Source organism: Lynx rufus, unplaced genomic scaffold (genome assembly GCF_022079265.1).
Source record: "Lynx rufus isolate CCGP_SWC_20201006 ecotype Redwood Valley unplaced genomic scaffold, mLynRuf1.p SCAF_13, whole genome shotgun sequence".
NCBI classification, from domain to species: Eukaryota; Metazoa; Chordata; class Mammalia; order Carnivora; family Felidae; genus Lynx; species Lynx rufus.
The window spans coordinates 29,678,181-29,702,915 of record NW_025814827.1 but is presented as its reverse complement, the minus strand read 5'-3'; the positions used below and the strand labels follow the sequence as shown (position 1 = coordinate 29,702,915).

The 24,735-nt window shown below is 40.8% G+C and overlaps 1 protein-coding gene and 1 long non-coding RNA gene across 2 annotated transcripts in view; both read left to right on the top strand.

The window, feature by feature from the left end:
- Positions 1-24,735, top strand: part of BLOC1S6 (biogenesis of lysosomal organelles complex 1 subunit 6) — a 134,315-nt gene that overhangs the window by 72,920 nt on the left and 36,660 nt on the right. The window lies entirely within an intron of this gene.
- LOC124508619 (uncharacterized) lies at positions 10,395-23,865 on the top strand. Its single transcript, XR_006961289.1, has 3 exons — positions 10,395-10,883; positions 14,425-14,650; positions 21,985-23,865. It is a non-coding gene; the product is annotated as an uncharacterized LOC124508619 (long non-coding RNA).

Below are 24,735 nucleotides of genomic sequence, written 5' to 3'. Positions count from 1 at the left end.
TATTCAGGTATAATTGATGTGCAATATGGTATACTCATTTTAAGCATACAGTTCTGTGAATTTCTTTTTAATGAATATTTTTGAGAGAGAGCACAGCAGAGGAGGGGCAAAGAGAGGGAAACAGGATCTGCGCTGACAGCAGAGAGCCCAGTATGGGGCTTGAACTCATGACCCATGAGATCGTGATCTGAGCCAAAGTTGGATGTTCAACTGACTGAGCCACCCAGGTGCCCCAGCTCTGTGAATTTTGAAAAATAATGCACTCATGTATCATCACAATCAAGACATAGAACTTTTTTATCATCAATATTTTCCTTATTTCATATGTTAGTACGACCCAAAGTAATGTATAGTTTCAATGTGAGCCCTATCAAAATTTCAACATTTTTTGCAGATACAGAAAAATCCATCCTAAAATTCATATGGAACCTCAAGGACACTGATTAGGCAAAAACAATCTTGGAAAAGAAGAGCAAAGTTGGAGGCCACACAATTCCCAATTTCAAAACTTACTACAAAGCTATAGTAATCTAAACTACTATTCTGGCATAAACACAGACATATGGACTAATGGACTAAAACAGAGAGCCCATAAATGAGCCCTCACATAAATGGTCAAATGATTTTCAAGGGCGTCAAGATCATTCAATGGGGAAAGGGCAGTCTTTTTAACAAGTGGTATTGGAAAAACTGGATATCCAAATGAAAAAAAAATAAGATTGGACCTTTATTTTACATCATATACAGAAATCAAGTCAATATGGATCAAAGACCTAAATATAAGAGCTAAAACTATAAAACTCAGATAAAAACATAGGGGGAGAAACTTCATGATACTGGATTTGGCAACAATTTCTTGGATATGACACCAAATGCACAGGCAATTAAAGAAAAAATAGGTAAGTTGTACTTCCTCCAAATTTAAAACTTTTGTGCATCAAAGCACACTATCAACAATGAAAAAGCAACCCATGGAATAGGAGAAAATATTTACAAATTATATCTGAAAAGGGATTGGTATCCAGAATATATAAAGAACTCCTACAACCCAAGAACAACAACAACAAAAACATACTGATTAAAAATTGGAGAAAGGACTTGAGTAAACATTTCTCTGAAGAAGATCTATAAACAATAAACAAATGAAAAGATGCTCAACGTCATCATGAGGGAAATTCAAATAAAAAAACACAATTAAATACCACTTTAATCCATTAGGATGGCTATTATTAAAAAACACAAAACAAGTGTTGGCGAGGATGTGGAGAAATTGGACCCCTTGTGCATTGGTGGTGGGAATGAAAGATGATGCAGCTGCTGTAGAAAATGTTATGGCAATTCCTCAAAAAATTAAAATTACCACATGATCCAGCTATTCCACTTCTGAGCATGCACCCAAAAGAAGTGAAAGCAGGGGCTCCAACAGATATTTGTACACCCGTGTCCATAGTAGCATTATCCACGTAGCCAAAAGGTGGAAGCAACCCAAGTGCCCATCAATAGATGAGTGGACAAACAAAATGTGGAATATACATGCTATGGAATATTATTTAGCCTTAAAAGTGAAGGAGATTCTGACACATGCTATACCACAGATGGACTTTAAAGACATTCTGCTAAGTGAATTAAGCTAATCACAGATGGACGAATATCATATGATTCTATTTGAATGAGGTACCTGGAACAGTCAAATTCATAGAGATAAAAAGTAGAGGGGTGCCTGGGTGGCTCAGTCGGTTAAGTGTCTGACTTCGGCTCAGGTCATCATCTCGCAATTTGTGAGATCCAGTCCCATATAGGGCTCTGTGATGACAGCTCAGAGCCTGTAGCCTGCTTTGAATTCTGTATCTCCCTTTCTGACCCTCTCAATCTCTCTCTCTCTTGCACTGTCAATCTTGCACTGTCAATCTCTCTCTCTCTCTCTCTCTCTCTCTCTCTCCCTGTCTGTCTCTCTCTCTGTCTCTCTCTCAAAAAGAAACATTAAAAAATTTTTTTTGAAGTAGAATGGTGGTTATACGGGGCTGGGAGGGGGATGGGGAGATAGTATTTAATGGGTATGGAGTTTCAGTTGGGGAAAATGAGGATAGTGAAGGCTGCCCAACAATGTGATTGTACTTAATGCCACACAGTGCACACTTAAAAGTGGTAAACTTTATGTTATATGCATTTAACCACAATAAAAAAAATAAAGGCCAGAACGTTTCCTTGTGCCTCTCATTAGTCAACCCTCTTCCCCTCAGGTCCATGTGACTACTTTTCTGCTTTCTATCACTATGGCTTAGTCTTGACAGTTCTACAGCGTATTGCAAATGGGATCATACAAAGTGTACTTACTCCTTTGTGTCTGTCTGCTTTTGTTCAGCATAATGATTTTGAGATTATTCCATGTTGTGTGTACCAATGCTTTGATCCTTTTGCTGTTGCCTAGGATTCTACTGTGTGAATAGACTCTGGTTTGTTTATTTGTTCTTTTCTGCTGGATACTTGGGTTGTTTCCAGTTTGGGAGTATGCCTGATTTTAAGAAATAACTTTTATAACAATTAAGGCTAAGAGAGGGGGTGGAGGAAGAGAAACAAGGAAGGGGAAGTGAATGTATTATGGAAGGGACATTGGACATCTTCTAGTCCTGCTAATAAATCTAGTCTTTAAATTTGGTTAATACAGAGAATATAGTATAAGCTGCAAAGACAGTAGTTTTTCCTAAAAGTCTTTGCTGTGAGTCCATCTTCCCATTCTCTGTCCTCTTTCTCCCTTAAATAGAGGGGGAAACACAGCTACTCTAGAAGGCTTTGGCAAATAGTAATTTGAAAGAAAGGAAACTCTTAATAGATGAGGTATCTAGTTACTTGGAATTATTATTGGCTGTGACAGTCTGAGTTGTTTCTTATTTCTGGCTCAAATCAGACATGTGAATCCACTGTATGGCCAAAGTGGCTTTGAAGAAGTCTTTGCTGAGGGAGGAAAGACCATCTTTTTGAGAGAGAACTGGACTCCAGTCAGCTGGGGGCATCTAGTGATAGTGTCAACTCAAAAGGAGTTTCTGATTCTCTCCCTTCTCTCTCATTCTTTGTCTTCTCTTTCCCACTCAGCAATCATGCCTATTTTTTTTTCTTTTTTACCTTTCCTCTTTCCCAATCTGCTAGCACATCTCTGCAAGTGAAGTAAATATTTTTTAATGTTATCTTTTAAAGCAGGCTTTCATTCATTCTGTGGCAAGACTGCTAATTTCTCTCCAACATCCATTTTCTCCTTCCTCCCAATGTTCTACCTGAGTACATGACTGTTCTGTAAAAGACTACATCTCCCAACCTCTCCACAGCTAAGTTTGGCTGAGCTCTGTCCAGTGGGACTTGAGTGGAAGTGTATGTGCAATTCCAGGTCACGCCATGGGAGGTGTGTTCTTTCTCTCCATTCCTCCTTCTCCATCCCACTGCCTGACATGTGGATATAGTGGGGCTCTCTAAGACATACACATGAGGCCGACACTCAAATGGTGACAGAGCTACGAGCTACAAGGAACCTACATCCCTGTGTGAGAGAGATAGACTTTTTTCTATCTTGTTTGAGCCACTATTACCTTGGTCTTTGCCACAGCAACTGAATATGTACCCTAGCTAAAATAAACCCTACATTAGGTAAAAGACTGGCAATAAATGTGTAAAGATGAGTGAAACTACTTGATAGTGCAAGTCCTGAAGAGAGTTCAAAACCTTCGTAGAAAGACAGATACAAATTCAATAACCATAATACAGGGTAGACAATGGTAACTTCTTTATTTGAGATATATATATATTTAATTTTTTTTTAATTTTAGAGAGAGAGACAGAGAGAGCATGCGTGTGCAAATGGGGGAGAGGGGCAGAGGGAGAGAATCTTTTTCTTTCTTTCCTTCCTTCCTTCCTTCTTTCTTTCTTTCTTTCTTTCTTTCGAGAGAGAGTCTTGAGCCATCTCCATGCTTAGCATGGAGCCCAATATGGGGCTAGATCCCACAACCCTAGGATCATGATCTGAGCCAAAATCAGGAGTTGGATGCTCAACAAACTGATGCACCCAGGCGCCCTTTTATTGGAGGTATAAATGAGGCCTCATGGAAGAGATTAATTCTAATGGTAGTGTGAGGAAAGATTTCTTAAATCAAGTGACATGCAACTTGGAATTTGGACAGCAAACTGAATTCTGATAAATGGAGAAGCCTAAACAGAGTATCCAGTCAGAAAGAACTGTATGTATATCCCAAAACTAACCAGCAGAAAAGGCAGAATGTCAGTGAATGTAGAGGAGCAATAGCCCAATTAGATGGGGACCAGATTGTGATGACCCTTGAATGTTCTATTAAGGAATTTTGTTTTAGGGTACCTGGCTGGCTCGGTCAAAAGAGCATGTGACTCTTGATCTCAGGGTTGTGAGCTTGAGCCCCATGTTGGGTGTAGAGATTAGTTAAATAAATGAATAAATAAAAACCTTTAAAAAAAGGAATTTTGTTTTTGATGTGTTGAATTTGAAGTGAGATAGAAGGGATGCCCAGCAGGTAGCAGGAATATAGTCTGGAGCTCAGAAGTGAGGTGAGAGCTGGATTCGTAGATCTGGGTGTCCTTTGCACTTAAGGAACAAAGTGAAATAGACAAGAAAGGAAGTGCAAAGCAGAGGACTGAGGAGGACACATAGGCTACATTTTTAGAGGAGTGGGGAAGATGTTAGAAAAGGTGTTTGTGAAGGAAACTGGGAAGTGATCAAATAGAAACTCAGGGAAAGTTGTCATCAGGAATGTCAAGGAATTCAGAAATGACCTCAGTTTACTTGTAATGTCAAAATGAAAATTATTCTTTCATTATTAACCCATTTCCAAGCATTTCCTATCTAAGAAGCAAATCCTTTTAAAAATATAATAGTTGTCTAATCTCTTTTGGACTGCTTCAATACATCTCTCCTTTCTCTTGGCTTGTGAATCTTGTGAGCAGAAACTAACTATAGTAGATGTTGTGGTGTGCTTCTCGATCCCTCCTTCAGGACAGAGGTGCCAATTCTCCCAGCTGCTGTGTATGTTGACAGCTGGTGGTATACACGGCTAAGGTCCTTGCTGAAGGGCACTAATTTGCCCAGTTATACACCTTTTCCTAGGGGATACCTGCATCCAATGATTAATTGCAGGTATAAAAGGTCCAGCCAATGCCTCTGTTTGAGACAACTCGCAGGATCAATTGAAGCCTCTGATGCAACTCGTAAACAGTTCAATTCATCTCCTTGTAGCCAGTCCCTCTTCCCTCACTTCCTGACAGGTATTGTTCCTTAAGTTACCTTCCCATAAGCCTCCTGTATACAAATCTCTAATGCAGAATCTATTTCCTAGGCAGTCCCATCTAGGAATGTTGGTGGCCAAGCTGTCCTAGCAATGAAGCCCACTTCAGCAATAAGGATCTATCATTGGCAGTAGGTGAAGTTCTGAGAGTGCCTGGCATGCTGCAGCTGTGTAGTTACTAAAACTTTCACTGGTGGTAGGGGCGCCTACCTTCCTACCTGCCAGTTAGGCGTCATGATCTCACGGTTTGTGGGTTCGAGCCCTGCATCAGGCTCTGTGCTGACAGCTTGGAGCCTGGAGCCTGTGTCTCCCTTTCTCTCTGCCCTCCCCTGCTTGTGCTCTCTCTCTGTCTCTCAAAAATAATAAATAAACGTTTTTTAAAAACTTATTTAAAACTTTCACTGGTGGAGAACTGGGATAGGGCTCTAGTAGAAGGGATGCAAGGTATAATAACTCAGTTCCTTGAAATGTTTGGGAGAAGTAGTAATTATAAGGACTATGGAATTTAATGGCTCTTGCTGTATGCTACTGAAGCATTGGAGAAAAAAAAAGCAACAAAATATTGAGGGCAATTAATTTCCAATTCAAGATGAAATATGAAAAACCAGAGGACTTTCCTGGCAGCATATAAGCAGACTCTCAAATCCTGCAGCCAGATGGAAGCAAAAGTTGAAGATTGGGTCCAAGACTTTATAAATAGTAGCACAACCCCATAGAAGAGTGAATTCTTAGCCATGCCAAGTCTGTTACACCAAGGTTAGGGTCTTGAATGGGAAGGAGTGGGACCCTGAAACTTGAGATGGGGATATCTTATCTGGGTTGATGAACTTGAAAATCTGGAATCCTTGGATTCCCTTGGCCCCTCTGGGCCTGAAGAAGTAACCCATTCCTTCCAGCTGAAGGCCACTTATCCTCCTCTACTTGAAGATGATGTCGAGGCCTTCACTCTGTTAGACAGCATGTACTTGCTCCCCATAATCAACCCCCATCTCACCTCCTGGCCATCAGACTAATGACTAGGGTCAAGTAACAGTATAACCTAGCACATTCCATAACTACTCAGGGAAGGAATGGACTATAGCTAAAGAAGCTGCAGGGTCTAGCCAACATATATTGGCAGGAGCTGGGAGAATGTAAGTGGGACTGGATCTAAGGATGTTAGATTAATGGAGGCAAGGTATAAACATTGGCTAAAGAAGAATTTATGGTTATGAGAGCAATCTCTATAGCAGGATTTAATACTCTGGGGAATAGTGTTAATTTGCTGCAGGAATGGTTTTTTGAGGAAGCTTTGAAAAATAGAAAATAGAAAATTTCTATTCTGAAATAGAAAATTCAGAACTGCTTTGGAAGCAGTAGAGGATTAAAAGGCTCAGAGAAATGTGTATTCTAAGGTGGATATATTATTTAAGTCTGAAAAACCCATTTGTTTACCATGTTCTGCAGAAGAATCCAGATGATATCTCATTTACTAAAGTGATAAGGAATGTGCTGGTAAAAGGCGCACCAGAATCATTGAGAAACTTCATGGTGACTATCTTCTGCAGGCCAGGGTTTCAGCTCTAAGCTCCATCATTATAAGACTGAACCACCTGAGAACCATGGGGATAATAGGATCCTAAAGTCACGGAGGCTGAGTGGTAGGACTAAAACCATCAGGAGCAAAGTGGGGACAATTATCATAAGAAAAAAGGGTGGAGTTATGAAGGAGTTAGGAAGATGTGTGTCTAGGGGTGCCAGTCTGGCTGAGTCAGAAGAGTGTTTGACTCTTGATCTTGGGGTCATGAGTTTGAGCCCCACGTTGGGTGTAGAGAATACTTAAGTAAATAAAACTTAATAAACAAACAAACAAACCTCTTCCCCCAAAGAGATGTGTGTCTAGGAGCAAGATGAATGGACAACGAATAGGAGTTTTGAGTATTGCTCAATCTGTAAAATAAGAAATCAAGAATGGATGATCAGGAGGCTGAGAGCAGCCACCCCCCAAAAAAGTCATGATTCCTTGCCCGGTTTCCATATCAGAGTCAGCTTTCAGATCCAGAGCTCAGTGGGTGAAGGCTGCTAAAGTCCGTGCCAGAGGAGATTAATATGGTCTCAAGTACAGACTTCTGATATGATGAATGCATTCTTTTCCATCCTGGTAAGAAAAGAAAATAAAGAAGCAGTTTGTATTCCTGTGGGATGCATACAGCAATACACATTTATGTTGTTGTCCTAGGGCCACGTTAACTTTATCTTCAGATGTAATATAGTACAAAAGGACCTGGACCACCTGGAAATGCAGAATGTCACATTGGTCTATTATATTTATGGATGACTTCATTACACTAGATGAGCCAGAAGGCGCAAGTATATTGGTGAACTTGGAAAGACACCTGTGCTCCAGTCAGTGGGAGATAAGCCCTTTGAAGATTCAATGGCCAAAACATCAGTTTTTAGAGATCCAGTGGTCTGGGTAGGTCAGGACATTTTCCTCTAAAGTAAAGGTCAACTTATTGTAATTATGTTAGGTAGGAGTTAGAATATAGAGCAATGGAAGGAATGCCCTGAGGCAGAGTCCCAAGTCCTTGAAGAGGAATGATAGAGACAAGCGCTGGAGGCAAGGAAGGTAATTAAAAAAAAAAAAGGTACACATTATAAGCCCTGGAGCTCAACATCCTGACCTTGTGGCTTCCAAGACTTTGGGCCTCACAGATAAAGAGGCACAGGTGCAGAACATGCACTCGTCTCTTCCACTTTTGCCCTAGGGTAACCCCTAGGCTCATTATAATGCATTTGCCTTGTGGGCACAGGCTCCCCACCCCACCGAGCCCCGCCCTTTTACCCAGACGCCATTACAGTTCTGGCACAAACCTTGTATGGTCAAAAACTCCCTATGAATTTTAGGATTGCTTGTTCTAGTTTCGAGAAGAATGCTGGTGCAATTTTGATTGGGATTGCATTGAATGTGTAGATAGCTTTGGGTAGTATTGACATTTTGACAATATTTATTTTTCCAATCCATGAGCAGGGAATGTCTTTCCATTTCTTTAAATCTTCTTCAATTACCTTCATAAGCTTTCTATAGTTTTCAGCATACAGATCCTTTACATCTTTGGTTAGATTAATTCCTAGGTATTTTATGCTTTTTGGTGCAATTGTGAATGGGATCAGTTTCTTTATTTGTCTTTCTGTTGCTTCATTGTTAGTGTATAAGAATGCAACTGATTTTTGTACATTGATTTTGTATCCTGCAACTTTGCTGAATTCATGTATCAGTTCTAGCAGACTTTTGGTGGAGTCTATCGGATTTTCCATGTATAATATCATGTCATCTGCAAAAAGCGAAAGCTTGACTTCATCTTTGCCAATTTTGATGCCTTTGATTTCCTTTTGTTGTCTGATTGCTGATGCTAGAACTTCCAGCACTATGTTAAATAACAACGGTGAGAGTGGGCATCCCTGTCGTGTTCCTGATCTCAGGGAAAAAGCTCTCAGTTTTTCCCCGTTGAGGATGATGTTAGCTGTGGGCTTTTCATAAAACAGCATTCTTCTCGAAACTAGAACAAGCAATCCTAAAATTCATATGGAACCACAAAAGGCCCCGAATAGCCAAAGGAATTTTGAAGAAGAAGACCAAAGCAGGAGGCATCACAATCCCAGACTTCAGCCTCTACTACAAAGCTGTCATCATCAAGACAGCATGGTATTGGCACAAAAACAGACACACAGACCAATGGAATAGAATAGAAACCCCAGAACTAGACCCACAAACATATGGCCAACTCATCTTTGACAAAGCAGGAAAGAACATCCAATGGAAAAAAGACAGCCTCTTTAACAAATGGTGCTGGGAGAACTGGACAGCAACATGCAGAAGGTTGAAACTAGACCACTTTCTCACACCATTTACAAAAATAAACTCAAAATGGATAAAGGACCTAAATGTGAGACAGGAAACCATCAGAACCTTAGAGGAGAAAGCAGGAAAAGACCTCTCTGACCTCAGCCGTAGCAATCTCTTACTCGACACATCCCCAAAGGCAAGGGAATTAAAAGCAAAAGTGAATTACTGGGACCTTATGAAGATAAAAAGCTTCTGCACAGCAAAGGAAACAACCAACAAAACTAAAAGACAACCAACGGAATGGGAAAAGATATTTGCAAATGACATATCGGACAAAGGGCTAGTATCTAAAATCTATAAAGAGCTCACCAAACTCCACACCCGAAAAACAAATAACCCAGTGAAGAAATGGGCAGAAAACATGAATAGACACTTCTCTAAAGAAGACATCCAGATGGCCAACAGGCACATGAAAAGATGTTCAGCGTCGCTCCTTATCAGGGAAATACAAATCAAAACCACACTCAGGTATCACCTCACGCCAGTCAGAGTGGCCAAAATGAACAAATCAGGAGACTATAGATGCTGGAGAGGATGTGGAGAAACGGGAACCCTCTTGCACTGTTGGTGGGAATGCAAATTGGTGCAGCCGCTCTGGAAAACAGTGTGGAGGTTCCTCAGAAAATTAAAAATAGACCTACCCTATGACCCAGCAATAGCACTGCTAGGAATCTACCCAAGGGATACAGGAGTACTGATGCATAGGGGCACTTGTACCCCAATGTTCATAGCAGCACTCTCAACAATAGCCAAATTATGGAAAGAGCCTAAATGTCCATCAACTGATGAATGGATAAAGAAATTGTGGTTTATATACACAATGGAATACTACGTGGCAATGAGAAAAAATGAAATATGGCCTTTTGTAGCAACGTGGATGGAACTGGAGAGTGTGATGCTAAGTGAAATAAGCCATACAGAGAAAGACAGATACCATATGGTTTCACTCTTATGTGGATCCTGAGAAACTCAACAGGAACCCATGGGGGAGGGGAAGGGAGAAAAAAAAAAAAGACGTTAGAGTGGGAGAGAGCCAAAGCATAAGAGACTGTTAAAAACTGAGAACAAACTGAGGGTTGATGGGGGGTGGGAGGGAGGGGCGGGTGGGTGATGGGTAGTGAGGAGGGCACCTTTTGGGATGAGCACTGGGTGTTGTATGGAAACCAATTTGTCAATAAACTTCATAAAAAAAAAAAAAAAAAAAAAAAAAAAAAACTCCCCCTCCCAACCTGTGAGATGAGTGTCCCAAATGATTGGAAACAGACTCCATTAGAGACCACCCCACTGTACCTCACAGTTCCTCCCAACCCAGAAAGACCCGATAATATCCAATGCCAAAAGAACCTAGGGTCTGTCCACTCTCCCTCCTTGCGAGTGTACTTTTGCTTTAATAAATTGCATCTGCTTGCTACTTTCCTTCTGACCTTCTTTATTCTGGGCATGGATCCCCATGAAAATCCTCTCATGGGGAGTCCCAGGACTGAGACTTCTACTCACACAATGTAGACACACTCTCACCCCTGACAATTGTACCTCCCACCACTAAGAAGGAAGCACAACACCCCATAGATTTCTCTGGGTTCTGGAGACAGCATATTCCACATTCCAGCCCATTTACTGAGTAACATGGAAGACTTCCTGGAGTTGATGGAATAAACAGCACCGTTGCCTGGAACTTACAAGACCTTATGATGTTGGAGGTATGTACGTATGTATGTATGTGTGTGTGTATTTATATTGCGAGAAAGAGGGCACAAGTGAGCAAGGGCAGAGAGAGAGAAAGAGAGGGAGAGAGAGAGAAACGGGGCTCACCCAAAGCAGGGTTTGTGCTCATCTGAAGCAGGGCACAAGCTCACCTGATGTGGGACTCAAATTCACCCGATGCAGGGCTCAAACCCTAGAATTGTGAGATCATGACCTGAGCCAAAGTCAGATGCTTAACCAACTGCACCACCCAGACACGCTTTTTTTTTTTTTAAAGTTCATTTATTTATTTTGAGAGGGAGAGAGTGTGAGCAAGGGAGAGGCAGAGAGAGAGAGAGAATCGCAAGCCAGCTCCGCACTGTCAGTGCAGAGACTGATGGGCTCAAACTCATGCAACAGCGAGATCATGACCTGAGCCAAAACCAAGAGTCAGACTCTCAACTGACTGAACCATCCAGGCACCCCAATGTTGGAGGTATTAATGGTGGGAAAGGCTGCCTTGTGCAGTTTATGGCAAACCCCAATAAAAGTATCACTATGTAGACCCTAGGTTCTGGAACAAGGTCCACAATCTGCACAAAACTTAAAACCCTTTTGAAAATCAGCTCCCATTATGCTACTGAACCTTGATAGAAATGGAGCATCTGATTATGTTACATCGTGTATCGATGTGGCCAGACTGCTATGAGCTGGGTTCTGTAAGACCCACCAAGTCATAAAGCCAAATGAATCTAATAATAAACCATTGTAATTTGGGACTGGTGTATCTGAATTGGGCACAAGCAGGGTCAGTAGAGTAAAATTAACTGCAAAGGCGGGTGATCCAGACCCCAGTTCCATGTATAAACTTTGCCACTTTTATGGTTTTACCCAAAGTTGCCTGAGTGAAAACACACCAGCAAAACTTTATCTTAATAAAAGTCTAACTAGAGGAAAAAAAAAAAACCTATTCTGAGTATTTGAAACACAGAATTTAGTACAGGGAGTCATAACATATGGATGAGGAAGCAGACAAGAAATCAACAGGGGGTGGTAGGGCAACCTAGGGTTTAGCAATGGTTGACAGTTGCTTTCTTCTTGGCTGGAGAGGAGGTGATGTTTCTGGAACCCAGGAGCTAGAGTTATTCCACTCCAGATTTACCCTTCATTGCCTATAGGCATAATTCTAAGATGACCCCCAAAGACCCCTACCTCTTTGGTATACATACCGTATAATCCCTTCCTCTTAAGTGTGGGTAGGACTGTGATTATGATGGATTTCACACGTATGATTGGATTACACCAGATGACAAAGGAAAAGGACTTTTGCAAATGTAGTTGATGTCTCAAATCAGGTGACTGAGTTAATCAAAAGGGTGATTTTCCTGGGTGAGCATGGCACCAAGGTGACCCCTAAAAGGGACTGTGTTCTCTCCTAAAACAAGAGATTCAAAGTTTAAGAGGGCCTATGATGGGGCCGCATGGCAACAGTGGCCTCTAGTTGTTGAGAGTGGTCATCAGTCAACAGTCAACAAGAAAACAGAGACTTTAGTCTTACATCTGCTCAGAACTAGATTCTGCCAGCAACGTCAATGAACTTGGAAATGGGTCATTCCCTCACTGAGCCTCCAGATGAGGGTGCAGCAGCTGAAACCTTGATTTCAGGCTTGTGAGATCCTAAGCAGAGACCCAGACAAAATGTGTCAGAAGGAGTGAGATGATAAATTTGTATTGTGTAAGTTACTGACTTTGTGGTAATATATTATGCAGCAGTATAAATATTGCTCCATCTGAGTATTTCTCCTTTGTCAGTAGGCATAATGGTAAGCGTTGTCAGTAGGAGGCACTGGAGAGTCATTTCAGAAGCAATTTTGAGTCCCCCCCTCCCCCCCCCCACTTCCTTTTCCTGATTCCCAGGTGCTTCTCCTACCAGTGCTCCCACAGTTTTGCCTCTGCAGAGCCTGGCTTCTGCAGCATGCATGGTATCTGCAGTGCCCAGCTTCTGCAGTATCCCCTAGCCAGTAGCACATGGTACCCCCCTGCAGGCAGTGTCTCCCAGCATTCCCTAGAGTAGCTTTGCAGTGAGTTGCAAAGTGAGGCATCTGCCTGTAGCTGGCTACCCTCCGTACCTCAGTAAGTTCTGCTGCCATGGCGCCTCAGCAAACTTCACCATCCAGTGAGCCATGACGATTCTGTCTCCAGTAAGATCTAGATCTTTGTTTTGGGGAGGTTGGGAAGGATTGTACTTGGATTCTCTATCTCAGCCCCAAGGTGGTGACTGTTCCTTATATCTGCTATTTTTAAATTCTTTAGAGTTCCCTTTATTTCTTACTGGCCAATCCCCTATTACTCCAGTGTCTGTTATAGTGAATAATTCTTTGTACTAAACTTCCCCCATTCGCAGTACGGTGTAGGTTCTCTCTCCGATGACTGGACCCTGACTGACATACTTGGTAAAGCTGAAATCATGGTAGGGCTCTCCAGTGGGAAGCTAGGGCCAGCTAAGGGAGCTTTCTAAGGCAGAGAGGAAGGAGGGACAAAGACCCTAACTTCTCTTTTACTCCCCCCCTTCCACTCTCCCAGCCTCTGGTCCCTACTAGTGCTCCACACTGGCCAAACCCAGCTGGAAGCCACATGACACACACAGGCAACAGGGACCACAGACCACCCTGATACAGAGCAGAGAAGGGAAAGGTGAGGAATGGGTCTGTTAAAAAAAGAGAGAGAGAGAGAAAAGAAAATTGCAGGCCCTAAATGGTGTCACTTAGAGTTTCCAAACCAGAGCATAATACCCAATGTAATTGCAGATTCAACCTCCCCAAGAAATGTAGCCTTAACTGGTTAGTCAAGAAATGTTTCTTTTCATCATTGCCCATGAGTCTGTCACCTGGGTCCTCTCCATCCACCAAAAAAAGAGGAGGAAATCTGCATGATAAGGCCTCTTGTTTTTCCTAACAAACAGCTTCTTCTGGAACAATCCTTTTCTTTTGCTAGTAGCTTTCTTGTCCCCACCATCTGTCTATAAAAACCTTCCATTTTGTACAACTCCTTGGACCACCTGTCTACTTGCTAGGTGGGGTGCTGTCTGATTCATGAATTGTTTTTTTTTTAATGTTTATTTATTTTTGAGACAGCCAGAGTGTGAGCGGGGTGGGGCAGAGAGAGAGAGAGGGAGACACAGAATCGGAAGCAGGCTCCAGGCTCTGAGCTGCCAGCACAGGGCCCCATGCGGGGCTTGAACTCACACACCGTGAAATCATGACCTGAGCTGAAGTCAGACACTTAACCGACTGAGCCACCCGGGCGCCCCATGAGTTGCTTAATAAAGCCAATTAGATCTTCAAATTTACTTGGTTGAATTTTGTTATTTAATAGATTTGGTGGCAGTGGTGGAAACCAAAGCACACTTCCAGCAGCACGGGGAGACAATGAGAATCACAGGTGTGCTACCCGCAAGCCCTTTGTGTTTCTTGCAGTTTCCAGGGGCAAGTTCCTCTTAGTCTAAGTTCTGCTCTATTTTGTGTTTGAGCTCTTCATCGAATTGGCTTTTCTTTACAGAGCGGGTCAGTTTGAGCTGGCAGACAGTTATGGCCAGAGCCGTTTGAGCCGGCATGATTTCCCAGAGCCCAGCTGAGCTGGCAGAAGTGTCTGCTCCCAGCCAAGCCTCTAGACTCTCAGACCACAAATCCCCAGGTGGAAAACCTCAGCAGGATTCCACGAAAATTGGTGGTGGTGTGCAGAGGACCAGCTTATGGCCAGGACGCAGTTCTACTGATACATTAAGGTGAACGTTTGTTTGTCCTACTTTGCGCCAAGAGAGGCTATCGCTAGCAGGATCTTGGAGGCCCAAAAGCTGCAAAAAACTGATGGGCATGTGTTGAGCATTTAAAGCCGTTAGAGAGCTTGTCACCTGAAGAAGACTCCTTCGATAGGATAATTTGTTACAGAACAGGTTAGATCGACACTAGGTCACCCACTAACCTCAAGAAAACTTCCATACAATGAAGTACGCTGTGAAACATGCACAATCCACAACCCCGCGGCAAATCCCTTTCAAGTATTAGTTCAGCTCCAAGAAACCCAAAGCTTTAGCTAATGAAATCCTTAAACTCTAAAGAGTCAAGAGTAGTACCTTTGAGCACACCTGCTAATTTTATGTCTAAGAACTGTAGTCCTAGAAGTTGCAGATATCTAGAAAGATGAGAGAACTTTATTAAACATAACCTAGAGTTATAGTGGCCACTATGGGGAACATTCAATTAGACAATCTTGTTCATTTAAAAAGTGCACTTGGGGGCGCCTGGATGGCCCAGTCAGTTAAGCATCTGACTTCAGCTCAGGTCATGATCTCGAGGTTCCTAAGTTCGAGCCCTCTGTTGGGCTCTGTGCTGACAGCATGGAGCCTGGAGTCTGCTTCAGATTCTGTCTCCCTCTCTCTCTGCCCTTCCCCAGCTTACGCTCTATCTCTCAAAAATAAAAACATTTAAACGAAAATTTATAAAGAAGTACATTTGAAAGCAAAGGTTCCCAAATTAAACAGAGTGGGAGGCCCATTTTAATTGGTGTGCAGAAACTTCCAAAAGGCTTCAAGATTCCAAAATAGTCTCATTGAAGATTTGTTACAAAAGGCTAATAAAATAATTAAAAACATAAGAGGTACCTGAGACAAAAGACTCTAAGGCTAACGTAACTCCTACTGTTCCCCTCTATTTTTCTTTACCTGAGTACCAATTTTCTGTCTGAACTGCCTTTTCATTCTGAAGGGACAGTTACCCTTTCAAATAAAACTGCCTGAGGTTACAGGTGATCCTCCTCAGATATCCTTCCTTCCTTGGTCAAAGGCTAAGGGTCATGGTAAAAAAAAAAAAAAAAAAAAAAAAAATGTAGAGAGAATCCTCAGAAGGGTTTTTTTTGGGTTTTGTTTTTGTTTTTTTTTTTAATACTTCCTGAGCTCAATTGAGAGAAGGTAATAAAAATTGAAATTATCACAACAGCTAATGAACTGATCAAAAAGGATTTAAATAATATAACAGAAAGTGAATTTAGAATAATAGTCATAAAATTAATCGCTGGGCTGGAAAACAGTATAGACAGCAGAGAATCTCTTGCTACAGAGATCAAGGGACTAAGGAACAGTCACGAGGAGCTGAAAAACACTTTAAACGAAATGCAAAACAAAATGGAAACCACGACGGCTCAGATTGAAGAGGCAGAGGAGAGAATAGGTGAACTAGAAGATAAAGTTATGGAAAAACAGGAAGCTGAGAGAAAGATAAAAAAAATCCAGGAGTATGAGGGAAAAATTAGAGAACTAAGTGATACACTAAAAAGAAATAATATACGCATAATTGGTATCCCAGAGGAGGAAGAGAGAGGGAAAGGTGCTGAAGGGGTACTTGAAAAAATAATAGCTGAGAACTTCCCTGAACTGGGGAAGGAAAAAGGCATTGAAATCCAAGAGGCACAGAGAACTCCCTTCAGACGTAACTTGAATCGATCTTCTGCACGACATATCATAGTCAAACTGGCAAAATACAAGGATAAAGAGAAAATTCTGAAAGCAGCAAGGGATAAATGTGCCCTCACATATAAAGGGAGACCTATAAGGCTCGTGACTGATCTCTCTTTTGAAACTTGGCAGGCCAGAAAGAATTGGCACGATATCTTCAGTGTGCTAAAAAGAAAAAATATGCAGCCGAGAATCCTTTATCCAGCAAGTCTGTCATTTAGAATAGAAGGAGAGATAAAGATCTTCCCAAACAAACAAAAACTGAAGGAATTTGTCACCACTAAACCAGCCCTACAAGAGATCCTAAGGGGGACCCTGTGGGACAAAGTACCAGAGACATCACTACAAGCATAAATCATACAGACATCACAATGACTCTAAACCCGTATCTTTCTATAATAACATTGAATGTAAATGGATTAAATGCACCAACCAAAAGACATAGGGTATCAGAATGGATAAAAAAAACAAGACCCATCTATTTGCTGTCTACAAGAGACTCATTTTAGACCTGAGGACACCTTTAGATTGAGAGTGAGGGGATGGTGAACTATTTATCATGCTACTGGAAGCCAAAAGAAAGCTGGAGTAGCCATACTTATATCAGACAAACTAGACTTTAAATTAAAGGCTGTAACAAGAGATGAAGAAGGGCATTATATAATAGTTACAGGGTCTATCCATCAGGAAGAGCTAACAATTATAAATGTCTATGCGCCGAATACTGGAGCCCCCAAATATATAAAACAATTACTCATAAACATAAGCAACCTTATTGATAAGAATGTGGTAATTGCAGGGGACTTTAACACTCCACTAACAGAAATGGATAGATCATCTAGACACACGGTCAATAAAGAAACAAGGGCCCTGAACGATACATTGGATCAGATGGACTTGACAGATATATTTAGAACTCTACATCCCAAAGCAACAGAATATACTTTCTTCTCGAGTGCACATGGAACATTCTCCAAGATAGATCATATACTGGGTCACAAAACAGCCCTTCATAAGTTCACAAGAATTGAAATTATACCATCCATACTTTCAGACCACAATGCTATGAAGCTTGAAATCAACCACAGGAAAAAGTCTGGAAAACCTCCAAAAGCATGGAGGTTAAAGAACACTTTACTAAAGAATGACCTCAACCAGGCAATTAGAGAAGAAATTAAAAAATATATGGAAACAAACAAAAATGAAAATACAACAATCCAAACGCTTTGGGATGCAGCGAAGGCAGTCCTGAGAGGAAAATACATTGCAATCCAGGCCTATCTCAAGAAACAAGAAAAATCCCAAATACAAAATCTAACAGCACACCTAAAGGAAATAGAAGCAGAACAGCAAAGGCAGCCTAAACCCAGCAGAAGAAGAGAAATAATAAAGATCAGAGCAGAAATAAACAATATAGAATCTAAAAAAACTGTAGAGCAGATCAATGAAACCAAGAGTTGGTTTTTTGAAAAAATAAACAAAATTGACAAACCTCTAGCCAGGCTTCTCAAAAAGAAAAGGGAGATGACCCAAATAGATAAAATCATGAATGAAAATGGGATTATTACAACCAATCCCTCAGAGATACAAACAATTATCAGGGAATACTATGAAAAATTATATGCCAACAAATTGGACAACTGGAAGAAATGGACAAATTCCTAAACACCCACACTCTTCCAAAACTCAATCAGGAGGAAATAGAAAGCTTGAACAGACCCATAACCAGCGAAGAAATTGAATTGGTTATCAAAAATCTCCCAACAAATAAGAGTCCAGCACCAGATGGCTTCCCAGGGGAGTTCTACCAGACGTTTTTTTTTTTTTTTTAATTTTTTTTTCAACGTTTTTTATTTATTTTTGGGACAGAGAGAGACAGAGCATGAACGGGGGAGGGGCAGAGAGAGAGGGAGACACAGAATCGGAAACAGGCTCCAGGCTCTGAGCCATCAGCCCAGAGCCCGACGCGGGGCTCGAACTCACGGACCGCGAGATCGTGACCTGACTGAAGTCGGACGCGTAACCGACTGCGCCACCCAGACGCCCCTCTACCAGATGTTTAAAGCAGAGATAATACCTATCCTTCTCAAGCTATTCCAAGAAATAGAAAGGGAAGGAAAACTTCCAGACTCATTCTATGAAGCCAGTATTACTTTGATTCCTAAACCAGACAGAGACCAAGTAAAAAAAGAGAACTACAGGCCAATATCTCTGATGAATATGGATGCAAAAATTCTCAAAAAGATACTAGCAAATCGAATTCAACAGCATATAAAAAGAATTATTCACCATGATCAAGTGGGATTCATTCCTGGGATGCAGGGCTGGTTCAACATTCGCAAATCAATCAACGTGATACATTACATTAACAAAAAAAAAGAGAAGAACCATATGATCCTGTCAATCGATGCAGAAAAGGCCTTTGACAAAATCCAGCACCTTTCTTAATAAAAACCCTTGAGAAAGTCGGGATAGAAGGAACATACTTAAAGATCATAAAAGCCATTTATGAAAAGCCCACAGCTAACATCATCCTCAATGGGGAAAAACTGAGAGCTTTTTCCCTGAGATCAGGAACACGACAGGGATGCCCACTCTCACCGCTGTTGTTTAATATAGTGTTGGAAGTTCTAGCATCAGCAATCAGACAACAAAAGGAAATCAAAGGCATCAAAATTGGCAAAGATGAAGTCAAGCTTTCGCTTTTTGCAGATGACATGATATTATACATGGAAAATCCGATAGACTCCACCAAAAGTCTGCTAGAACTGATACATGAATTCAGCAAAGTTGCAGGATACAAAATCAATGTACAGAAATCAGTTGCATTCTTATACACTAACAATGAAGCAACAGAAAGACAAATAAACTGATCCCATTCACAATTGCACCAAGAAGCATAAAATACCTAGGAATAAATCTAACCAAAGATGTAAAGGATCTGTATGCTGAAAACTATAGAAAGCTTATGAAGGTAATTGAAGAAGATATAAAGAAATGGAAAGACATTCCCTGCTCATGAATTGGAAGAATAAATATTGTCAAAATGTCAATACTACCCAAAGCTATCTACACGTTCAATGCAATCTCAATCAAAATTGCACCAGCATTCTTCTCGAAACTAGAACAAGCCATCCTAAAATTCATATGGAACCACAAAAGGCCCTGAATAGCCAAAGTAATTCTGAAGAAGAAGACCAAAGCAGGAGGCATCACAATCCCAGACTTTAGCTTCTACTACAAAGCTGTCATCATCAAGACAGCATGGTATTGGCACAAAAACAGACACATAGACCAATGGAATAGAATAGAAACCCCAGAACTAGACCCACAAACTTATGGCCAACTCATCTTTGACAAAGCAGGAAAGAACATCCAATGGAAAAAAGACAGTCTCTTTAACAAATGGTGCTGGGAGAACTGGACAGCAACATGCAGAAGGTTGAAACTAGACCACTTTCTCACACCATTCACAAAAATAAACTCAAAATGGATAAAGGACCTGAACGTGAGACAGGAAACCATCAAAACCTTAGAGGAGAAAGCAGGAAAAGACCTCTCTGACCTCAGCCGTAGCAATCTCTTACTCGACACATCCCCAAAGGCAAGGGAATTAAAAGCAAAAATGAATTACTAGGACCTTATGAAGATAAAAAGCTTCTGCACAGCAAAGGAAACAACCAACAAAACTAAAAGGCAACCAACGGAATGGGAAAAGATATTTGCAAATGACATATCGGACAAAGGGCTAGTATCCAAAATCTATAAAGAGCTCACCAAACTCCACAACAGAAAAACAAATAACCCAGTGAAGAAATGGGCAGAAGATATGAATAGACACTTCTCTAAAGAAGACATCCGGATGGCCAACAGGCACATGAAAAGATGTTCAGCGTCGCTCCTTATCAGGGAAATACAAATCAAAACCACACTCAGATATCACCTCACGCCAGTCAGGGTGGCCAAAATGAACAAATCAGGAGACTATAGATGCTGGAGAGGATGTGGAGAAACAGGAACCCTCTTGCACTGTTGGTGGGAATGCAAATTGGTGCAGCCGCTCTGGAAAGCAGTGTGGAGGTTCCTCAGAAAATTAAAAATAGACCTACTCTATGACCCAGCAATAGCACTGCTAGGAATTTACCCAAGGGATACAGGAGTACTGATGCATAGGGGCACCTGTACCCCAATGTTTATAGCAGCACTCTCAACAATAGCCAAATTATGGAAAGAGCCTAAATGTCCATCAACTGATGAATGGATAAAGAAATTGTGGTTTATATACACAATGGAATACTACGTGGCAATGAGAAAGAATGAAATATGGCCTTTTGTAGCAACGTGGATGGAACTGGAGAGTGTGATGCTAAGTGAAATAAGCCATACAGAGAAAGACAGATACCATATGGTTTCACTCTTATGTGGATCCTGAGAAACTTAACAGAAACCCATGGGGGAGGGGAAGGAAAAAAAAAAAAAAAGAGGTTAGAGTGGGAGAGAGCCAAAGCATAAGAGACTGTTAAAAACTGAGAACAAACTGAGGGTTGATGGGGGGTGGGAGGGAGGGGAGGGTGGGTGATGGGTATTGAGGAGGGCACCTTTTGGGATGAGCACTGGGTGTTGTATGGAAACCAATTTGACAATAAATTTCATATATTGAAAAAAAAATTGAAATTATCCCTTTCTTTCCAAATCCAGATGCTATTGACTAGTAATTCTTTTCCTTTTGGGAATAGCTGTGTCCTTGCTAATCTCGTTTTGCATCTTAAGAATTTGGTTTGACTTTTTGCCTCTCTGGGACCTACAGGTTATCCATTCTTTCTTTGACTATCTTTGGAAGAGGCCCTACGTCCTGTAAAAATAATATCTTTTATCCCCCTCTTTGAGAACGCCTCTTGGGTTCAAGAGTTTGTTTAACACTGCCAGAAATCTTTATTGTTTGTCCCAGCTAAAACCTAACAAGATAGTTTAAAAGATTCTATAATCAGAAATTTGGCCAAATTAAACACTGATATGCAGAGCCTGATAAAAAAAAATTTAAGGCCTTCTCCCCTAAGCTAAATGTGCCCAGAGGAAAAGAAGACTTTCTTATAGGTAGATGAATGTGTCAGTCCTTTGATATTATTTAGGTAATAATCCAGTTCTTTGAGAAACTAAAAATGGCTGACTATGGTTTACAAATCTGGTCTTTATAGGACCAGAGGTGTAATTCCAAAAACTGTTCAAACGCAATCATTTTTACCAATCCCCAAACCTCTCTTATTTATCCCAAAAGGCTTATAAAGTATTGTAAAACTTCTGCCCTTAAGAGAAGGAAAGTCCTTCTAGAAAGTGCTTGCATTTTCCCTCTGCACCTTCACACTGTAAATACAGTGTTCTGCCTAGTCTTTCTAGGAATTCCTAATCTAGCCCATCCCTTAAAATGCAAATTCCAGGGAGGTAACACTAACCAAGTAAAAATAAGGAGGAAAGGCCATTTAAAACTTGACTTGCCAAGGACAAATACAAACCTTAAGCATCTTCTCCACAAATATATACATATATATTTTTTTAATAATTATATATATATTTTAATAATTATATATGTATTATAATTTTTTTTCTTTTAGGTTTTCCAAGGAGTTGACTTGGGCAGACCTGGGGACAGGAGGCTCTGCATCTAAAAGAAGGTGTTGGGTCTGTTGGTGGTGAAGGGTGACTTGTGCTGACAATGTAGGACCTGGTGGGGTAGCAGGAATTTGATCTTAGAGTCATTGATCTTAGACTGCTTGACTGCCAGTCAGTGTCACATGCTGGCAGCAATCTCCTCCATCTTCATGATCTGGATCAAGAGGGCCCAGGCAGGAGTGGTGCCACGCACCCATGTCTTGCCAGCACTGGGTGGTAGGGGCAGTGGTCAGGCCCTGGTACTTCCGGTACATGTTGTGGGTGCCACTGTGGGAGTCATAGTGCAGCCAGATGCCAAAGTTCTTCACCCGCAAGGGGGATTTCTCACACACCCTGAAGACTTCATCTTCTTCAGCTAAGGTACAAAGTGATGATGGATAAAAGCAGAAAAATGTTCACCTTTAGCCCAGAAGGCTGATCTACAGCATGCTTGGTTTTGACAAGGATCAAGTAAGTGCTGGTTGTTACATTCTTAAAGGGTCTCATGACTGTCTATATATCTCATCAATAGTTAACATCAAACCGAATTATAAGCACCAGAGAATTCTTGTGAAAGTGGTTTTACAAGTAGAAATACGAAGATATTAATGATCTAATACTTCCTGCACGTCTCCTCCCCCTTGAGCACTAAGCATGTAACCACCAGCTTCATGCAGCAGAATGCTGCTTTTTCTGCCCATGGGTCCTGTCCCCTTGCTACTTACTAAGTAAACTTACTAAGTGGCACCGTAAAATTTCTCAAGAATTCTTTCTTGACCGTCACGCTTAACAATCCTGCAATAAAAGTACCAGAAGCGGAACGTGGTGACAAGCGGACTAGGTGCAAAGATTTGCATGCGATAGAGTGTGGAGTTCTGCACTTGGGGGTGGATAGGCAGTGCCCCACCACCTTGCACCCTCGCGGTGTGCCTGAGGTCTTCATGGCACACTCTCTGCTCTTGCCACCACCCACGAAAGGCCATAAATACACTTTTAAAAAGCTTTACCTATCTAGACCAATAACCTTAACTTATTTCATCCACCAAAATAACCAAACAAACAAACCTAAAAAAAAAAAAAAAAAATTCAGGTCCAACCTTTATAAACTAGTAAATTTTGTACCTGTTTCATGGCAGAATTTTCAAACAGAAGCTATAAGGTCAAAGTCTATGTCTATCTTATCTATTCACATGTGTCCATGGATGTGTTGTAACTGAGTTTCTACTTCTGGATGGTATTGCTAAAATTAACTTATAAATGGGCTATATTTAGTTGGTCTAAAGACACATGCTTGTAAGGATTGGGTTTGTAATGCTTTTCAAGTCCATGTGATCTAAAAAAATTTTTTTGATATAAAAATTAGTTTGGGATTGATGGTTTAATTAAGATAAGCATGTCCTTAGAGTTATCAAGATTAAATATAAAACTTTTATCTACATGAGTTTACTAACCAAATCATTTTGTTATCTCTTATAATATCTATCAACGAGAAAGTAATGGCTTAAAATAATGACTGACTTTGTCTAATATTTCATAAAGTTTTTGTAAGTAAGTAATCTAAATATAATTGTTAAAAAAAAAAGTTTTAGGTAAGGGGTCAATGGCCCTCCCAACAGTAGTTTCCCTGATTTTTTTTGTAACTTATAATCTTAAAAGTTTTGCTAAGTTAAATAATGAGTTAAGTTAAATTCATTAAACATCTAGATTATTTCCAAATAAGACAAAATACTAGACACTAATTACTAGACATAGGTTTATCTACTTTTGGCTTCTTATTAAAGAGAAACTAAACTTGTTTGGATATGTTAATGTTACATTAAAATAAATTATGTTTAATAATTTAATAGTAATTTAATAGTAATAATATAATAATTATAATTATTATTATTTTATCCTAAAATGAGGTTGGTTTAAAATGAAAACATAACGTAATGCCAGCAAGTCTACTTGACATCATATTGGGAATGTTTTCCCTGCATGTTGACCCTCACCACTTCCCATACCTTCCCATTATATAAAACCCAGCTTTGGGGGGCGCCTGGGTGGCTCAGTCGGTTAAGCGTCTGACTTCAGCTCAGGTCATGATCTCGCGGTCTGTGAGTTCGAGCCCCGTATCGGGCTCTGTGCTGACAGCTCAGAGCCTGGAGCCTGTTTCAGAGTCTGTGTCTCCCACTCTCTGACCCTCCCCCGTTCATGCTCTGTCTCTCTCTGTCTCAAAAATAAATAAACATTAAAAAAATTTTTTTAAAAATAAATAAATAAAACCCAGCTTGGGGGCACTTGGCTGGCTCAGTTGGTTAAGAGGTTAAGCGTCAGACTTTGGCTCAGATTATGATCTCACATGTTTGTGGGTTCGAGCCCCGTGCCCTGCATTGAGCTCTGTGCGGACAGCTCAGAGCCTGGAATATGCTTCAGGTTTTGTGTCTCCTTCTGTCTCTGCCCCTCCCCCAAGTTGTGCTCTGTCTCTCTGTGTCTCTCACAAATAAATAATAAACATTAAAATCTTTTTAAACAAACAAACAAACAAACAAACAAACAAACAAACCCCGCTTGGTCCAGGACTTTGGAGATGGTGTTTGGACATTAGTTCCCCATCTTCCTAGGTTTTCAGCCTCTGGAATAAAGCAAACTTTCCTTTTCAACAAACAGATGTCTCTCAAGTATTGGCTTTTGAGCGTTCAACAGCCAAACTTGGGTCTTGGTAACAATAGGAC